The sequence below is a fragment of the Aegilops tauschii genome, chromosome 6 (genome assembly GCF_002575655.3).
Source record: "Aegilops tauschii subsp. strangulata cultivar AL8/78 chromosome 6, Aet v6.0, whole genome shotgun sequence".
In the NCBI taxonomy this organism is placed as follows: Eukaryota; Viridiplantae; Streptophyta; class Magnoliopsida; order Poales; family Poaceae; genus Aegilops; species Aegilops tauschii.
In genome coordinates, this window is record NC_053040.3 from 58,521,062 (window position 1) to 58,529,969 (window position 8,908).

Genomic DNA, 8,908 nt, shown 5'->3' on the forward strand with positions numbered 1-8,908 from the left:
ACTAGTACAAGAAAGTATCGAGCATGGATCGATCATTATGTGAAAGCTGAGCATAAATTTTTTGAATAATAATTTCTCTTGAGAGCTCATGATTGGGCCATGAATATAACATTGACTTAAGCCCCCCCCCAAGCTTGAGCGATACTTTCTCCTTCACGAGGCGAAAAATTATATATATAATTCCGATCACGATGAACTAGATGCATAGGATAAAACTTCTGATGAAATTCCAATTTCAATCGGTTGCAGTTCCATGATCCAATATCATCCAATAGCCTATACCATGTCAATGCCTTGCCCATCAAAGATAAAGGGAAGACTTTCTTCTTGACAACATCCTCGGGTATACCTGCAAGCTTAAATAATCCACAAACTTCATCCACATAGATTAGGTGCATATCGGGATGTAATGTTTGTGATGCCCTCGATTCAATCATACACTAATCATACACGCAAATGTGTACGATGACGATCAAGGGCTCACGGGAAGATATCACAACACAACTCTAGACACAAATTTAAAATAATACAAGCTTTATATTACAAGCCAGGGGCCTCGAGAGCTCGAATACATAAGCTCGAATACACAAGAGTCAGCGGAAGCAACAATATCTGAGTACAGACATAAGTTAGACAAGATTGCCTTAAAAAGGCTAGCACAAAAGCAACAACGATCGAAAAGGCACGGCCTCCTGCCTGGGAGCCTCCTAACAACTCCTGGTCGTCGGCGGCCTCCACGTAGTAGTAGGCACCCTCAGTGTAGTAGCAGCCGTCGTCGAAGGTGGCGTCTGGATCCTGGGCTCCACCATCTGGTTGCGTCAACCGGAAAGAAGAAGAAAGGGGGAAAAGGGGGAGCGAGGCAACCGTGAGTACTCATCCAAAGTACTCGCAAGCAAGGATCTACACTACATATGCATCGGTATCGATGAAAGGGGTTGTATCTGTGGACTGGACTGCAGAATGCCAGAAGAGAAGGGGAAAGCCTAGCCTATCGAAGACTAGCATCTTCTGGAAACCACCATCTTGCAGCAACAGGAGGGAGTAGAGTAGCATAAAGTAAAGTAGTAGAAGTGTTATCAACCTCGGTCAGAGATCCTTTCTCGACTCCCTGCAAGAAAGCAATCCTAGAGCCATACTATCCATTTATCATCACAATCCATTTCTCATCACAAGTATCCGGTTCTAGTTGTATCGATCGGGATACAACTCCAAGTGTCCGTTACCGTAGGACAGGCTATCGATAGATGTTTTCTTCCCTGCAGGGGTGCACCAACTTACCCACCATGCTCGATAAACTTCGGCCGGACACACTTTCCTGGGTAATGCCCGGCCTCGGCCAAACAATACGCCGCAACCCGACCTAGGCTTAATAGAGAGGTCAGCACGCCGGACTAAACCTATGCCCCCAAGGGTCATGGGCCATCTCCCCGGGAACTCCTGCGCGTTGCGTACGCGGCCGGTGAGCAAACCTAGCTACCTCCTTTTAAAAGGCAGGTGCTTACCAGTCCAACCCGGCGCGCGCCGCTCAGTCGCTGATGTCTATTAAGCTTCGGCTGATGCATACGACGCATAACGCCCATACTATGCCCACGTGATGGTTAGTGCTATCAGGCCAGAGGCCCCTCGGATCAAATATCCAAATCATAGTGGATTAGGAGCACGCGATAACAAGCAGAGACTCACGAAAGATGTGACCGCGTTGCCCCGTCTCGAGGACTTGCGGCAAGGGCTAGGAATGCCCGGCCACACCTCGTAATTATCTCGCGGGCACCCTCCAGGTCAACCCGTCTCCACATCACTCGCGGGTACCCCTCAGGGTCGACCCACCTTTCCAAGTAACAGTGGTAAAGTCCAAGTATCCGTGTGTCCAAACATCAAGGGGAGAACCCGAGGAATCACCCCCGGTGAATTCCACTCGATGTAATCATCAAGGTGAACGTAAGAGGAACCACCCCCGAGGTTCACACTTGAGGGGTTGCACGACAGAGTCGTATCGGAAGTGGTTAAGGCGGAATCACCCTCGATGACCACGACCGAATAGCTACACTACAGGGTTAACATCAGAAGTGTTGTAGAGGTCTCACCCTCGGCACTCGATAGTAACCCAGTAGTGTCGAGCAACTAAGGGGAAAGTGATGTGCGGTGCCGAGGCCTAGTCTTCGATCCCGTTGATTGGGTCTTCTGATAATCCAGCGGGGTAGTCGGGACAAAGTGGGGGTCTCTGATGGGTCTCCACCCAACCTATACTAAACAGTTTAGGATAAGCAGGTAGGTAACAACAACAGGTTACAATAAACAGGCTATGCATCAGAATAGGAGCAAACAATAATAGTAGCAAAATCTAATGCAAGCATGAGAGAATGGAATGGGCGATATCGGGATGATCAAAGGGGGGGCTTGCCTGGAAGCTCTGCTGTAAAGGAAGAAGTGTCGTCGACGACGTAGTCGATCACAGGGGCATCAGACGTCACAGGGTCTACCGAAGAGAAGAGGGGGAGAAACAGTAAATACATAGAAAGCAAGTGCATAACAGGACAACAGGCAGAGCTAGACGTGTTTTAATGCGGTGCTACACGATACCGGTGAAGGGGGAAGTCAACCGGGAATGTTTTCCCGGTTCCGGACCTATGTCAGACAGATGACTGGAGAGGGAAAGTTCCATGTTCAGATAGTTAGAGGCATCTGATAGGTAAACGGACCGCGAGTTCAGAGTCGTCTCGTCGTTCTGAGCAACTTTCATATATAGAACTTTTTCATCCGAGTAATAGTTGAATTTATATGAATTTTCAAAGTTTTAAAGAATTTCTGAAATTAATAATAATTCAAGTTGACCAGGTCAGTTTGACTTGTCAAAAGGAGAAGGTGTGGCCCACATGGCATAGGCTATACCTAAACTTATAATTAAAAACTATCCTAATCAAATGAGGCCAACATATCATCTGCACATTAGGCAATTTAGTGTACTAATCTAATCCTAGAGCTATCCTCTCTCTAATAAAATAAGCCGGCCAGAGACACAGCCGGATGTGCATGTTGTGCACACATGCACGGCCATGGCAAAGCAACAGCAAAGCAGCTTGGCGGCAGTAGCAAAAACGCAGCAGGAGGAGGCAGGGAAGAGCGGCATCAGCAAGCAGCAAAGTGGCAGCCGCGGCAAGGCAGCTGTAGCACAGCAGTGATACTTAGGAGCAGCAGTAGCAAGCGAGCAGTAGTAGGCAGCGGCGAGCGCATCAGCAGGCAGTGGCGCTAGATGAAGTGGCAGCGGGCAGAGCAAGCAGTAGCAAGCAAGGCAGCGGCAGTAGTGTGCAACAAAGCAGCGCAGTAGCAGGCACGCAGAACAGCGGCTAGCGGCAGCAGCAAGCGCGGGCGGCGAGTGCGACAGCCGGTGGCTAGCACAACAGCGGGCGGGCGCACGGGAGGCTATGGACGCGGGGAGCAGGAGCAGCGCGAGCGCGTGGCTCGGGCGGCGAGGCATCTGTAGGGGAGCCCAGGCGCACATGGGCGCGGGCCACAGGGGCGAGGACGGCAGAGGTTGCAGCGGGCAGCAGCAGCAGTGGGGCGCACGGGAGTGCAGGCCCACGTGTACGCGGGGTGAGGGGAGCAGGGCGCAAGGACTGCGGGCGGCTACGGCGACAGATCGACAACGGGTAGCAACGGCGTTCAACGTATATGTGTCTACGAGGCACATGGAGGAGCAAGAGAAGGGCAAGGAGGACGAGGAGCTCACGTTGTTCTGCAGGGAAGGTCAGTGGGCTCGAGGAAGCACCGAAGATGATGAATTGAAGACAGCGCCCACCGGAGTCCGAGGTGGAAGAAGGCTTCGGTGGTGGCGTTGCGGCACGAGGAAGTTAGAAGAACGCCCCGCGATGGATGAGGACGAGGAAGGCGCACCTACGGGGCAACCTCATAGAGCTTGGGAAGCACCGTGGCCGGGGAATCGACAAAGGCGGCGGCGACGGTTGCGTACGGGGGCCTCTCCAGATCAGGGAGGAGACCGAGGGGAGGGGAAAAACTGGGGCTAGGGTTCGGAGGGGGGGCCGCTGTGACGTTCTTATCCACCGAGAGGACCGCGGGATGCCCGACACGGCGATGGCAGCGGCCATGGTGGGGGTAGATGTGTGCCACGCCATGGCCCTATCTCCTCTCTGTACAGAGAAACAGAGGAAGGGGAAAAGGCCGTGGTGGGCTGGGGCTGTGCTACTGTAGCACTAGGCTTCTAGTGCGCAGTGTGCAATTAGCCCCTTTTTCCCTATTTCTAATTTTCTGTTTTGTATTTTCTCCACCATTTTGTATTTTAATGTAATACCAAATAATTTTTGGTTACCCCAAAACTTATCACACAATTAGTAGACAATGTTTTGAGCTAGCACACAAGATATCAAGTGTTTTGGAAATACATAAACAATTGTTTATTTTTTAAAGGCTATTTTAGTTGTTGTTGAGCCACTTTAGATTTTACTAGGGATTAATTGTTGAGTCAAATGATGTTGCTTTCTACACGACAATTATTTAGTGAATATTTGCATCATCTCAAACATATTTGTTTTACCATTTGAAGGAATAAGAATTGACTTGTTTTGGAAGTTGAATTTCACTCGTGTTTGAACCAAAGTAAGATTAGCAACAGTAAGAGTGGTGACGTGGCACCATTAACTTGGGATTACTGTAGCTTAATTATCCGGGCGTCACAATTCTCCTCCACTAAAAGAAATCTCGTCCCGAGATTTAAGGGTTCAGTAAGGGGGAAAGACTCGGGAAGGTGTCAGAAAGTAACTCTCGAACTGAAACTTAAGAAAATATCGAGAGTAAAGAAGGAGGTACCATGTGAAGTTTCAAGCGGGTAGGCAATCGTTCGATGCCTAAAACAAGTGTGAAGGGGGGTCCAGAGCAACGAGAATAAGTATTGTGTCTGATACCAGAATAGATCACTAGGTAGGTGGCCCGTGAATTACATACGAGGCCACGCGCGAGGAATAACTATGGAAACAGGGGTGTACAGGAGAGTCAGGTTTCGATCCTGTGGAACTGTGGGTTATGGGTCCACCATGTGCGTGAAAAATAGAAAGGGGGCCGATAGCAAGGCATGTCAGATGATAGATTGCCAGTTATGTTGCCAACAACGTTGGTACCAAGGGCGAGGGACAAAGAGAACTATTTTCCTGCTCGTTGAACGAGGCGGACCAATAGGCAAAGTTCTCGTCCATCGGTGGTTACCGGAATGTCAACAGCAATAATAACAAGGTCTTACTAACAAATTGTACACCGAGGTGTTTACATAAGCAGGGAACTATTATTGCTTAGATCATACAGATCACAAGAAAGGTTGACAAAACAACGAAAAGGAAAATGTGTTTAAACACAAGATTTAGGAGTGTAACTTTCCCAAGGAACAGTAGAGCATGATATACATGTCAGAACAACAAGTACATCACCATTTGGATAAAGGGGCAAGGGAATTCATGATGTATCCATACAATGGTGTTTGGATAATAGAGCAAGAAACATTTGGCAATGCACTTTCAATGTTCTTGTTGTTGTTCGGCGTAACACAGTCATGCTTCGAGGTAACATTAACATGGTGTTTCAAGCAAGATTGAATTTGAAGGTCACAAGAAGTACAAAGGAACAATTCCAAGAATGTCAAGGAATGTAAGATATAACCAAAACATGACCAAGTCTGTATTGGCAGGAAGTGAAGGATGGTGTCGATGACAACACGAATCATCGACGAGCAAGGATGGTATTTCTCCTCAAGAATTCGATTGATATATTAGGACAAGGTAGTATATCGATGGTGATCATGACAAATTTTGTCGAGAGGCTCTATGAAAATGTAATCGATCGATGCTGACATCAAGTCAAAGGAATGATTAAGCGAAAGGTTATTGGAACCATTGGTATGACACAAACTTGAAATCAAACTTGTTGTTCAAGGCGAAATGACATGACAAGGAAAATCGATGTAAGCTTTGCTCATTATCGGAAATTTTGCTTCGGGAAGGACCAGGTAGCATAGTTAAAATTTAGCACGATAATGACATAGCCGGCCAGGCTAGGAATAACTTGAAGGATTATTAACTAGTAAGAAATGAAAATTACTTAGAGTTGTAGAATCAGAGTGGGGAATCGATTCAACCGATTCACTTATCGGTGTCCTCGAGTGATTAATAACCCAAATCCCGGGGGAAATCTGAAATCGGTGAGAAGCAATACTAGATGAAGACTCATAGGAAGCAACACAGTTCTTTGATATTCTCGAGGTACCGGAGGGTAATACTCGAAGGTAGATCATAATAAAGGTTGGGCAGGCGTATTGACCTGCAAAAGACAAGTGATTTAACTTGTCCAAGAAATGGGACCAAAGAAGAACAATCATGGTCAGAACCACGGTTGCGAAGGATCAATTCACCGATACCAGATGATATTATATCAAGGAAATAGTTATTATTACAAGAAGCTTACATGATAAGTTCCACATCGTGTCCATGGGCATGAACACAAAGTTCAAGGTCGACTCCCACTTCTTCAATGTATAACCTTCCATTCACTTCTCGTTTTTTTCAAAAATGGCATTAGTTGTTGAAAGTTTTAACTGGTGCAATACCAGATAAGTATGACCCATGAAAACTTTCGGGTTCACACAAATTAGGGAAGGCGTTGGTTCAACCCATCGGGGCATCTTAGGACCAATTACCACAAACTTCAGGACCAATTAACACATGCTAGAAGCAGAGCATGATTGACAAAAGCATATGATACAATTTACCAAAGGCATTATGTATTGGGGGAGCATTCACAAGGTGATAGAATATGAAGTACACTGTCGGATAAAACCCAATAATGGATCTGGCGACTCACGGCGGAGTTGATGTGAGTATATTCAACCAGGAGAAGAAGAAATGCAAGGGCATCGGTTTATGGAAACATCTGAATAATTCGACATTCAAGTTGAAGGGAACTAGGTGGACAATCATTACAACATGATTGGCCGAGATCCAACTCATGTCTAGAATGACGTATGAGCCGGAAGGTCAAATTTCAGGGTTCGACTGATTATTGCGAGCAATTGCAACATAAAGAATCAATAGGCTCAGGATGGCAAGGACAAAGGATGTTAATGAATATTGCTAGACATATGGATTTAACCATAATGCAGGCAGACAAGACTTTCGGGAGCACTAGGCTACAGAGGATCTTTGGGAGATCGAATTGCATTCGAAGAATTTTGTGAGACATAAGATCAACTGGGGATGAACAAATCCCCAATAAGGGTGAGGAATTTTTCGTAGGGTTATTCAGGAGGAAAAGAGCTGCAGGGCAGTCAGAAAAAGGATTCTTGAAAGTCGGAGAATACTTTTGGGTATCTTGTAATAACAAGAGCAACTAGGGATGGAAGTATGAACGGTGAGCGTACGCAGTTATCGATAAGGATTCAACGGTGTTAAGGGATTGTAAAAGAAATGGCATAAATTATCGGCAGTAGATCGGAGAGTATCTACGAAGTCTTTTGGTGAAGCAGGCAACCATTCGGAATGAAGGGGCTCTCCATGGAAAGTCGTTACGAGAACCTAATGTAGTTAGTAAATTCATTTTACCCGAATAGAAGAGAGATCAGAATCCCAGAATATAGACGAGGAATAAAAGATCCTAATACCACCCAATGGCAACGTCGGCCCATATGCCACACAACCAAGTTAGTAAAACGGTTTTGGACGACTAGACTCAACTTTGGCCAAGGAGTTGGAAAAGGGGGTTCCTACAGGCAGTCGGCTCTGATACCAACTTGTGATGCCCTCGATTCAATCGTACACTAATCATACACGCAAATGTGTACGATGACGATCAAGGACTCACGGGAAGATATCACAACACAACTCTAGACACAAGTTTAAAATAATACAAGCTTTATATTACAAGCCAGGGGCCTCGAGGGCTCGAATACATAAGCTCGAATACACAAGAGTCAGCGGAAGCAACAATATATGAGTACAGACATAAGTTAGACAAGATTGCCTTAAGAAGGCTCGCACAAAAGCAACAATGATCGAAAAGGCAAGGCCTCCTGCCTGGGAGCCTCCTAACTACTCCTGGTCGTCGGCGGCCTCCACGTAGTAGTAGGCACCCTCAGTGTAGTAGCAGTCGTCGTCGAAGGTGGCGTCTGGATCCTGGGCTCCACCATCTGGTTGCATCAACCTGAAAGAAGAAGAAAGGGGGAGCAAAGCAACCGTGAGTACCCATCCAAAGTACTCGCAAGCAAGGATCTACACTACATATGCATTGGTATCAATGAAAGGGGTTGTATCTGTGGACTGGACTGTAGAATGCCAGAAGAGAAGGGGAAAGCCTAGCCTATCGAAGACTAGCATCTTCTGGAAACCACCATCTTGCAGCAACAGGAGGGAGTAGAGTAGCATAAAGTAAAGTAGTAGAAGTGTTATCAACCTCGGCCAGAGATTCTTTCTCGACTCCCTGCGAGAAAGCAATCCCAAAGCCATACTATCCATTTCTCATCACAATCCATTTCTCATCACAAGTATCCGGTTCTAGTTGTATCGACCGGGATACAACTTCAAGTGTCCGTTACCGTAGGACAGGCTATCGATAGATGTTTTCTTCCCTGCAGGGGTGCACCAACTTACCCACCACGCTCGATTAACTCCGGCCGGACACACTTTCCTGGGTAATGCCCGGCCTCGGCCAAACAATACGCCACAACCCTACAGGTCAGCACGCCAGACTAAACCTATGCCCCCAGGGGTCATGGGCCATCTCCCGGGAACTCCTGCACGTTGCGTACGCGGCCGGTGAGCAGACCTAGCTACCTCCTTTAAAAAGGCAGGTGCTTACCAGTCCAACCCCGCGCGCGCCGCTCAGTCGCTGATGTCTATTAAGCTACGGCTGATGCATA

The 8,908-nt window shown here is 47.1% G+C and overlaps 1 long non-coding RNA gene across 1 annotated transcript; it reads right to left on the minus strand.

Annotated features, from left to right (window-relative positions):
- Positions 1 to 495: 495 nt before the first annotated feature.
- LOC141025312 (uncharacterized) lies at positions 496 to 2,475 on the minus strand. The gene is made up of 2 exons (XR_012186796.1): positions 2,402 to 2,475; positions 496 to 809 (listed from the first exon to the last, which is right to left on the minus strand). It is a non-coding gene; the product is annotated as an uncharacterized lncRNA (long non-coding RNA).
- Positions 2,476 to 8,908: the final 6,433 nt, after the last annotated feature.